The 11,969-nt window shown below is 41.9% G+C and overlaps 1 protein-coding gene across 2 annotated transcripts in view; it reads right to left on the bottom strand.

Annotated features, from left to right (window-relative positions):
* Nucleotides 1-11,969, bottom strand: part of SORBS2 (sorbin and SH3 domain containing 2) — a 463,189-nt gene that overhangs the window by 190,873 nt on the left and 260,347 nt on the right. The window lies entirely within an intron of this gene.

Raw genomic sequence — 11,969 nt, 5'->3', positions numbered from 1 at the left:
CCAGCTCTACTGATCTCAGCCAGCAACATAGAGAGCATGGTCAATGTGCAAATCACGCAATAAAATCACACTGCACTGCGCGCAGGGACTAGCCAAGCCCCATAAATGAGCATCACTAATGACGCTTCCTTTCAGGGAAGGGGCAGGGGCTGTGTCAGTGACCGATGCTTTGCCACTGATGAGGTTTTGTTTAAGTATCCCAGCATGCACTGGGATTCTCAAAGCGTCATCAGAGAGGAAGTAAAGAAAAAAATCAATATTAGTAAGATTGTATTGTGAGGGAAGGCAGCCATATTAGAAATTAGTTTAGATTAGGGCAATAAATAGATAGGGATTTAGATGAAGATTTATTTAGCCTTTGCATCACCCATTTAACCATCACAATTCGGCTAGACTGCTGAACACAATAAAAAAAACAGTATGCAATAATCTCATAAGCGCCCTCTAGTGGCAGCGGCAACCAACAATGTGTTATTTTGTTTATTTACTATTCATGTACAGTGCGGCTATCCTCCTACATGTCAGTGGGGGTGTTAGGGTATGAGGAATGAATATCCACATTTTAACTATTATTTATTCATGTTGAACACTCGCTATTGAATCATTTCTAAGTATATCATATCTGTTGCTATAGCCTCATTTGTTTCTGATATAAAGCTCCCCTGCATATAGTTAAGGAGGTTATACAAAGTTTGGAAGTTAGCTCAGCTCTTTTTATTCTTAAAGGGTCCATTGGAGTCCTGCTTGTCTTTGATACTCCCATTCAGAAGGAATAGTCGGTGCTGGAGAGGAGAAGCGGGGTTAACGCCATGTTACCGCCAATGAAAAAGATTGTTGATGAATAATAAATTATTTTATTCCATTGGTCAACGTGTTTCAGGGATCATCCCCTTCTTCCTCTCTAACACCGAATATTCAAACACGTGGGGCTGCGGCAGCTGCCATCATCTTTTCAGCCATCATATGGGTTATGACTTTCACAACCTTGCTAGGTAAGTGTTATTTCGTATACACCACTATTTTTAATCTGGTAAAACCCTATTTGTGCTCTTTCCTTAGTCTTCTTTCCAGAATGAATGAAATAGAGGTACGGTCACAGAGAGTTTTGCACAAACTTCTCCAACTGTTATGGCGATGTTGTGCTCTGTTCCCATTGCAGATTCTGACACTACCCAATGGTTTCTCTGGTGTCTAGGAATAACCAAAGGCAGACTTGGCATTGACCGGCTGTGTGCTGAATCATAGGCACGCTAGCAAGCGTTAATCTCTGCTGGTCTGCTTGTTAGCTTCCTTTGGTCACATGTGGTGAGGAGACCAATCACATCTGCTCCCCTTCTATTTACGTTGGCTGAAACCTTCTACCTATGCCAGCTATAGTTTGTCTATGTTGGTCTGTATGGTGTGGTGTCCCAGATTTTCTGGTGAAAATTGTGCTATTTGATTGTTATGGTTGTGAAGTTTAGCCCTCTTTTGTAGCTTCCTCCCTTATGTTTTCTCCTGAATCTCTTATTGTCTTTTCCTATTTGTGTGTGTGTTATGCGACAGAGTTTTGTTTTTTCCCTTGTCTGTCTATATCTGTGACTTTCATTACACTCCTGTCCCGTCCCTCCCAAGGAAGATGGGGAAATAGATCAGGACTGGTCAGGAGCAGTGCCAGGAAAGAGACTCAGGCATCCCCATCCCTACCATTAGGGGTATCCCTGAGAATAGAGATAGCGTAGGGCCTCCTAGCTTGAGGGAAAGCTTAGAGGCCCTGGTTGCACGCTATCCCAGAGTCACCTTGACAGGTGTGCAAGATCAACCACCAATCCATTCACATGGGTTTTTCAGAATCCAAGACTTATGGTTGAATGGGATACCAACAATTAGTGCACCAGCAATCGGGGTATATAGGGGATAAATTCCAAACTTGGTTCAATCCCTTAAAGTTATAGTATTTTGGCTATTTTAAGTCACCACTAGGGAGCACTTTCTACATAGCACTTCTGTTGATGTGTTTAGGGAATATTCAGTATGCAGTAAGCTCGTGAGCACCCCTTAGTGGTGACTATAAGTAGGTAAATCTTTTTTTATGTCTGAGCACAAAATTTAGAACCGTGTAACTGAACAAATGGAGCACTGATCAACAAAAAAAGACATTAAATAATGTAGTGCTGAAAGTAAAAAAAAAACATGGGGATATTTTTGTATGATAATTTAAAAGTATATTTTTTTTTGTCTGACAAGAACAAAATAAAATGTTAACAAAAATGAATACAAGTAATAATACTGTACACTTGAAAGCAATTTCTTCATAAACCATTTATACAAATAGGCATTTTTATCTTCCGTTTGCCATATGACAATACAAAGATAGCATGTTTCCTTCTCAAACTGTACTCCTCTCTCCATCCTCCTGCATGCCGTGCAGCACTGTTACTTTATTGTACCCGTTCTGCTTTACTATATAATGAATTGACGATTAGCACTATAGATCTAAGGGAATGTTCTGCGTAACCATCTCCCTGCCACTTTTATGGCCTTGGCACAGTTTTGTGCCAAACATCTTTACCTGTTAAACATCACAGCATAAAACCCCAGACACATTTCCCACCATCTGCTGCCTGTGCCCAGTTTTAACCAGAATTAAAAAGTATATCTAAAGCATTTCACAGTAAACAAGGATAGTCTTTCAAGGAAACAATGTGCCAACCGTCTAAATATTCCAGGACAGTACATAAAAATAGGGCACTTTTTAGCCCTATCCGAAAAAAATTTAAAGCATCCGTGATTGTTTTGAAGCTGAAGAGACTTATAGATTATTTTAACAGTAAGGCTTAGGGGTACTTTGCACACTACGACATCGCAAGCCGAAGCCTGCGATGCCGAGCGCGACAGTACCCGCCCCCGTCGCGGCAGCGATATCTTGTGATAGCTGCCGTAAGGGAACGAGGAACAACATCGTACCGTAGCTGCAGCTACATTATAGAAATGTCGGACACTACACTGATGATACGATTACGACGCTTTTGCGCTCGTTAATCGTATCATAAAGGATTTACACACTACGTTATCGACAGCGAGGCCGGACGTGCGTCACTTTTGATTTGACCCCACTGACATCGCACCTGCGATATCGTAGTGTGCAAAGTACCCCTTAGAACACAAGGTGAGTTTAATGGTCCTAGTGGAATGTGGTAAAAAAAAAAAAATCCCATTCCACCCATACCCACGTTACTCTATGTCCCTTGTGCGATTTTTTTCTCAGCTCTAATCAGACCAAGAAAACAATTGCAGCATGCTGCAGGTGGAATCCGATCCGTTTTCACTCACACCCATACAAGTCTATGGGTGCAAGTGAAACATCGCACTGGACTCAAATGACACTGGAGTGCAGTGCGATAATCGCATCAGCTGATAATGGAGGAGATAGGGAAATTAGACCCTCCCTCTCCTCCGCAGCTGTGATCTGATCACAGGATTGCATCACAGTATAATGACATTTGGACCACGCTCGCAGCAGAGTGAGAGTCGGTGATCATTAGCATAACGCATCCAATGTCTCGCATCGTATGCTAAATGCTCGTGTGGCCATAGCCTTATCTTCATTTTTCACTGTAAATGCAGCTGATTTCTTCCTATCAGAATTATGGGCTGCAGACATGTATCACTTATCATAATGGTGATTTATTAAGGTTTTACAGTGTTTTTGCAAAAAATTTTGTCTGTCCATGATTTTTTATTAAGTCGTCCAGAAAGAGTGTACTTAGCAAACCTGGTGTGGTGGAAAGAAATCGTAGGCAATAATAGAAGTGAGAACTGCGTGTGTCTAACATAACATATAACAATGTACTGCACATTATTCCATTAACTTCTAATTACGTTATACCATATCTAGCACTGGTGATGGTTAATTAACAATATAAGGCTATGTGCGCACGTTGCGTAATTGCATGCAGTTACGCTGCGATCTGCACCGCAGCGTAACTGCATGTGTCCTGCGTCCCCTGCACAATCTATGGAGATTGTGCAGGAGCCGTGCGCACGTGGCGTATTAGAGCGCAGCGCTTCGGCTGCTGCCCGAAGCGCGCGTTCTAAGAAATGACATGTCACTTCTATCCTGCGCTTTGCCTGCATCCCCCGCCCTGTCTGTGGGAGGAGCTGCAGTCAGAGCGCATGGAATCGGCTTTTTTTTTTCATTACGGACTGTTTCTGCAGCGATTTGAAGCGCACGTGTGCTCTTTAAATCGCTGCAGAAATTTCTGCAGGGCCAGTACGCAACGTGCGCACATAGCCCAAGATGGATGTATCTGCAATGCACAGCTGGAAAGATAACTCCAAACCCAGAAATTTAACCCTGTAACCATTAGTGCCCGAGGTATCAACGGTGTTTACTAGAAAGATTGCACAACACAATAGTGAAAAATGAATTATAACTGGTAATTAATGTATTTTTTTTATATTGTTTTGCGCTGTTCACTGTGCGGTGATAACATGCTTTTATTCCTCGGGTCAGTACTGTTACAGTGATACCAGATATAAAAGCTTTTTTTTATAATTTGCTACTTTTACGCACAAAAATCTATATTTTACAAAAATGTATTTGTATTTGCATCAACATATGCTGAGCTGTAACTTTTTAATTTTTATTTTTTCAATGAGCCATATTAGGCTTGTTTTTTGCAGGATAGTTTGGCGTTTTCATTCTTACAATTTTTTTTTACATATGACTTGATCGCTTTTTAGTCACTTTTTTGTACTGTATGTCAGTAGGATTAAAAAAATGCCATTTTTGGCATGTTTTTGTTACTTCTTTACATTATCCGCCACAGAATAAATTACAAGACCGTTTTATAGAGCAGGCCATTTCGGATGCGGCAATACCAATTATTTGTACATTTCTTTGTTTATTTTTGTTTTACCCCAAAGGTTGCATTTTTAGAGGTAAAACGGCTTTTCGTGATTGTTGTGTGAATTTTTTTGTGTGTATTTTTTTACCTTTTTTTAAATATTATATTTAACTTTGATACTTTTTACTTAGTTCAACTGTGGAATGGGACATGAGTATTTTTCACTTTGATCACTGGTCTCATGTTCTGCAGTATTCCTGTACATGAGACGTATCGGTGTCTCACTGACTGTGCCTGTTAGACCCTATTCATAACAGGATCTAACAGGTCACTGTACCCTGGGGTCATCAGATGACATCAGCGTAACTTGGAAATGATCAGCACCCATGATAACAATCGCAGTGAGCCGATCCTGGCATTTTAACCCTCACATAACCTCTTAGACACCGCTGTTGTGATTGACAGCAGTGCTTAAAGGGGTTAATTGGTGCTGATCGTTCCAAAACTGGTCAGCTGTCACTCATAGGAATTTTGGCAGCGGGGCGGCGCTGTTCACTTATTCCTCAGTGCCATTAAAAAGTGGCGCTGAGGAATGAGGCCCTCAACAACCGCTGTTAAAAGGCGTATCGGCTGCCGTTAAGGGGTTAAACAAACACAAAACAATGCAATGGCATTTAAATAATAAGCGCAGAAATTCTGCAACATCAAAAACTCACTAGAAGCTTATCATAGGAACGCAGACTAAATGGGTTTGACATTATGTCGATAGCTCCGCAGCCAATCAGTGAGCTCGGAGCTCTACTCAAATTGAGGCATGAGTCACTAGAAGCCGTCGAGCTGACTGATTGTGAATGTCACATCAACAGTGTTGCAGCCAATCAGTGAGCTCAGCATACATCAATTCACATTTGGCTGCAGCGGTATGAACTTGGACTCAGCACTGGAGTCAAAAACAGACACTGGTGCAGTGATTGGAGAATCAGCGCTGGGCTTGGGATGGTGGGTAAAACAGTTTGTTCCTTTTTTTAAACAAAACACAGCTGGGGAGAAGGGATTTTTTGAAAATGAAAAGCTCCTATCAGTTGTGTGATCATTAAACCTTGACTGTGTTAAATAAGGAACAGTAACAAACGGCTTGTTTACTGGTAGCGCCTACGAGGGGCTGCTGATAAGTATTTGGCTTTGTGAATTATTTTCTCTTTCTATGGTAACGAATGTTACATCACATGAAAGCCTTAAGCCCGTTTCCCACATCCGGTATTTGGCCGGATTGCCGGATCCGGCACACTCCAGTACAGTGTAATACAGTACAATGGCATTGCGGCAACCTTCGGTCACATGTTGTCATGTGACCGGAGCTTGCCGCGATGCCATTGTACAGTATTACACTGTACTGCAGTGTGCCGGATCCGACGAAATGCCGGATGTGTGAAACGGGTCTTATGTGTCTAATACAGTTAGGTCCAGAAATATTTGAACAGTGACACAAGTTTTGTTATTTTAGCTGTTTACAAAAATATGTTCAGAAATACAATTATATATATATAATATGGGCTGAAAGTGCACACTCCCAGCTGCAATATGAGAGTTTTCACATCCAAATCGGAGAAAGGGTTTAGGAATCATAGCTCTGTAATGCATAGCCTCCTCTTTTTCAAGGGACCAAAAGTAATTGGACAAGGGACTCTAAGGGCTGCAATTAACTCTGAAGGCGTCTCCCTCGTTAACCTGTAATCAATGAAGTAGTTAAAAGGTCTGGGGTTGATTACAGGTGTGTGGTTTTGCATTTGCATTTGGAAGCTGTTGCTGTGACCAGACAACATGCGGTCTAAGGAACTCTCAATTGAGGTGAAGCAGAACATCCTGAGGCTGAAAAAAAAGAAAAAATCCATCAGAGAGATAGCAGACATGCTTGGAGTAGCAAAATCAACAGTCGGGTACATTCTGAGAAAAAAGGAATTGACTAGTGAGCTTGGGAACTCAAAAAGGCCTGGGCGTCCACGGATGACAACAGTGGTGGATGATCGCCGCATACTTTCTTTGGTGAAGAAGAACCCATTCACAACATCAACTGAAGTCCAGAACACTCTCAGTGAAGTAGGTGTATCTGTCTCTAAGTCATCAGTAAAGAGAAGACTCCATGAAAGTAAATACAAAGGGTTCACATCTAGATGCAAACCATTCATCAATTCCAAAAATAGACAGGCCAGAGTTAAATTTGCTGAAAAACACCTCATGAAGCCAGCTCAGTTCTGGAAAAGTATTCTATGGATAGATGAGACAAAGCTCAACCTGTACCAGAATGATGGGAAGAAAAAAGTTTGGAGAAGAAAGGGAACGACACATGATCCAAGGCACACCACATCCTCTGTAAAACATGGTGGAGGCAATGTGATGGCATGAGCATGCATGGCTTTCAATGGCACTGGGTCACTTGTGTTTATTGATGAAATAAAAGCAGACAAGAGTAGCCGGATGAATTCTGAAGTGTACAGGGATATACTTTCAGCCCAGATTCAGCCAAATGCCGCAAAGTTGATCGGACGGCGCTTCATAGTACAGATGGACAATGACCCCAAGCATACAGCCAAAGCTACCCAGGAGTTCATGAGTGCAAAAAAGTGGAACATTCTGCAATGGCCAAGTCAATCACCAGATCTTAACCCAATTGAGCATGCATTTCACTTGCTCAAATCCAGACTTAAGACGGAAAGACCCACAAACAAGCAAGACCTGAAGGCTGCGGCTGTAAAGGCCTGGCAAAGCATTAAGAAGGAAGAAACCCAGCGTTTGGTGATGTCCATGGCTTCCAGACTTAAGGCAGTGATTGCCTCCAAAGGATTCGCAACAAAATATTGAAAATAAAAATATTTTGTTTGGGTTTGGTTTATTTGTCCAATTACTTTTGACCTCCTAAAATGTGGAGTGTTTGTAAAGAAATGTGTACAATTCCTACAATTTCTATCAGATATTTTTGTTCAAACCTTCAAATTAAACGTTACAATCTGCACTTGAATTCTGTTGTAGAGGTTTCATTTCAAATCAAATGTGGTGGCATGCAGAGCCCAACTTGCGAAAATTGTGTCACTGTCCAAATATTTCTGGACCTAACTGTATATGTTTTCAAAATTTTGTGTTTGTTGCTTATGGCAATAGTGTTCTACGCACGCGGTAAAACAAAATGGTAGAGTCTAATGCGATATTCACAGCAACTGAGAGCAGCGGAGTGATAAAATTCTTGTTTCTTAAAGAAAGTCCGCAAAGGATATTCATGGTGATATGTCGCAGACATTGGGGGATCAGTGCCCTTCATATTCTACAGAAAAGAACTGGGTTGCCAAATTTAAAACGGGCCGCTTCAGCACCAATGATAAGGAACGTCCTGGACGACAGAGTGGTTGTTATTCCGGAGATCGTCGATGCTGTACACAACCTCATACTGGAGAATTGACGAATTTCAGGTAAAGCAATAGCAGACATCATGGGGATTTCCTGTGAATGTGTTTGTGTCATTATCCATGAACATTTGGACATGAGGAAGCTATCTGCAAAGTGGGTCCCCAATTTTCACAACAGATCAAAGAAGCATGCGAGTGAAAACTTCCCGGTCCATTTGTCAGCGTTTAAGGACTGATAAGAACTTCCTGGATCGACTGGTCACTATGGATGAGACCTGGATTTATTTGTATGACCCTGAAAACAAGGAACAGTCAAAAGAGTGGAGACACAGTGGTTCTCCTCATCCAAAGAAGTTCAGGGTGCAATAATCAGCCATTAAGGTGATGGCGTCTGTGTTCTGGGATAAGGAGGGAGTGCTGCTAGTGGACTACCTTCAAAAGGGTTCCACCATCAATGCAAGATTTTACATTGAACTTTTGGACCAATTGAAGGCAGTCTGAAGGCCAAAAAGCGCGGCAAGCTGTCCAAAGGAATCTTATTCCTGCAAGACAATGCCTCTGCTCACACTGCACAAGCGGCCATGGCAAAACTGGCAGAGCTAAACTTCCAGCTGGTTAACCCCCCACCTTAAGGGGCTGATACACGCTACGATATATCGGGCGATATGTCGTCAGGGTCACAGATTCCGTGACGCACATCCGGCATTGTTTGACATATCATAGCATGTGACAGCTACGAGCGACTGTTAACGAGCAAAAATACTCACCTTATCGTGCTCGTTGACACGTCGTTCATTTTCAAAATATCGGTCACATTCCTGGATGCAGGTTGTTTGTTGTTCCTGAGGCAGCACACATCGCTCCGTGTAACACCTCGGGAACGACGAACACAGCTTACCTGCATCCCGCCGGCAATGAAGAAGGAAGGAGGTTGGCGGGATGTTATGTCCCGCTCATCTCCGCCCCTCCGCTTCTATTGGGCGGCCACTCTGACGTCGCCGTGACGCCGAACGTCCCTCTCCCTTTAGGAAGAGGATGTTCACCACCCACAGCAAGGTCGTATGGAAGGGTAAGTACGTGTGACGGGGGTGACCGACTTTGTGCGACACGGGCAACAAATTGCTCGTGACGCACAAATGATGGGGGCGGGTGCGATTGCACGATAAATCGACGCGTGTAACGGGGCCTTTATTCACCAGATCTACCTCCCTCTGACTATCATCTGTTTCCAAAACTGAAGAAACACCTCAAGGGTACCAAATTTCACACCATTTCTGATGCCATGGCTGTTACGGATGCCTGGTTTGAGGCACAACCGAAATCCTTATTTTTGCTAGGCTTACAGAACTTGGAATACCGATGTAAAAAGTGTGTTGTCATCAGTACAGAGAATGTGGATTAAATGTAAAGTTTCATCATCCAATCTCGTTTCTTTCTGGGTAAAGCCAAAGACTTATCAGCTGCTCCTCGTATATTCTGCGATATTAACCACAGACTCCAGCTCACATTTGTACATTTTAATTCCCTGGTCTTCCTTTCAGACACATACAATCTAAGATTACATATATGGAGAGCTCTGCCCACACAGCGTTCCTAATAGTAGCAAGTAAAATGGCCGGTATTAAGTTTGCACCTTATTTACACGCAGTTCACATATTTTAAGCCATCTAAAACTAGAGCGAATCCAATCATTGCTGTTCTGTTTTGATAAAGTTTCTTTGATTTCAACCTTGGCCAAGTAAAAGAGCTACAAATTATTATTGAGGATTCCACATTCCTGGAGTGTTTGCAGGCTGCTAATGGAGACAGCACTAGTGCTATTCTTTGAGACAATGTAACTTAACCAGCAGTGGCATCCGTGAAAAGAAAAAAAAAACGTATAGAACTCAACACTGCTCCAATTCATCCCAGACAGTCATGATAATCTCTAACATGTGCCAGCAGGACAGCCACACAAGACACCTAAAGCAACTGGGATTATCAGTCTAGGGGTGCTAAAATATATCAAAAGCAATAAAAGTCTTAGGCCATGTACACACGTTGAGTATTTGGGGAGTTTTTTTACCTTGGTATTTGTAGCCAAAATCAAGAGAGGGTAAAAAATACAGCAGTGGTGCCCGTATGTCTATTATACTTTACCTCTGGTTGTTCCATTCCTGGTTTTAGCTACAAATAATGAGGTAAAAAAAACTCACAAAATACTCAATGTGTGCACGTGGCCTTACATATTAGACATCCTGCCAATGGAGAACTGATGGCCCAGATTGGCCATTTTTTTACTAAAGGGAAACTTTCACCAGATTTGTCTCCTATAAGCTGTGGCCACCACCAGTGAGCGCTCATATATTCTAGAATACTGTATATAAGATCCGAGGCCAATCTTTATAACATAAAAAACAGGTTTTATGAGATTCACCTGCGGGGTGGTCAGGTTGGATGGGCGTCGCTGATCTCGGTCTAGCACCTCTTATCTTCTTGTAATCCCTGTCCTCCTTATCTGCTTCAAGTGGATGACAAGTCCTATGTCATCCACACAGAGTCCTCCCTGCTGAGTGCAGATTACAGTATTGTAGTGCGCGGTGTAGTTCATTCTTTGACCTCTCCCCGTGACAAGGAAAGGAATTAAACCATGAAAGTCCATAAATTAAGTTATGTGTAATAATGAGAAATGACACAGGAAAAAGTATTAAACACATGAAGAAAGAGGTACAAAAAGCTATGGAAAGTCATGACACTAGCTGAAAGCTATCAGTAATTAGAAAGCAATCCTGCCACTTACTGACAAACAATATCAGTAGGTTCACCTGATGGCCTATAAAAAAGACCTAGAAGACCTATAAAAAGGTGTGTCTACCAAGGTGCCAAACAAGAAACATCACATGATGGGTAAAACCAGTGAGTTGTCTCAAGACCTTTGCAATTAAATATTTCAGCAAGACAGTGATCCAAACATAGAGCCAAGAAAACTCTCAGTTGGTTTCAGAGAAAAAAAAATAAAGCTAGAATTGTGAATGGCACAGCCAATTACATAACTTGAATCCAATAGAAAATTTATGGAAGAAACTAAACCTCAGAGTTCATTCAAGGAGTCCATGGTCCCTTCTGGATGTGAAAAATTGTTGGTGTACAAGAATGGCCTAAATCACACCTGAGCAATGCATATGACTAGTTTCTCCATACAGGAGGCATCTTGAAGCGGTCATCACCACAAAGGCTTTTGTATGAAGTATTAAATAAATTTCAGTAATTGTGTTCATTACTTTTTCCCTGTGTCATTTCTCATTATTACATATCACTAAATTTATGGAGCTGTATGGTTTACTTTGTTTTGCCTGAAATTGGATTGATGGGTTGTTATCGACATCGGTTGAGAAATTCTTGTCAATAGCTCCTTTAAAAATCTATTTAATTGTGACGTATTCAATGCATATTTCACCCATTCTAGGTCTGTAGCTCGTTATATTGACCTGAACATATTAACAGTATTGTGCGCTTTTAAAAGTTAATCACTTGATCACCTTGAATGGCAAAATAATGTATACATTGGCGCTGCCACTCCTGCACGGTCTCTCCTCTGCTCCCTGGCAATCTTTAACAAGTTTCCCACAGAGGGGACATTATGCCTATAGCACTGGATCACTGCAGTCAATCATTGGCCTTAGCGCCCATGGCAAGCTAGGCGGAACAACAGACCGAGCCATGTTAGGGTATGGGCACGCAACGTCTTTTCAAGCAGATTCCG

Source organism: Anomaloglossus baeobatrachus, chromosome 1 (genome assembly GCF_048569485.1).
Source record: "Anomaloglossus baeobatrachus isolate aAnoBae1 chromosome 1, aAnoBae1.hap1, whole genome shotgun sequence".
Taxonomy (NCBI): Eukaryota; Metazoa; Chordata; class Amphibia; order Anura; family Aromobatidae; genus Anomaloglossus; species Anomaloglossus baeobatrachus.
The sequence above is the reverse complement of the archived record's forward strand: the minus strand, read 5'-3'. Positions and strand labels throughout refer to the sequence as shown.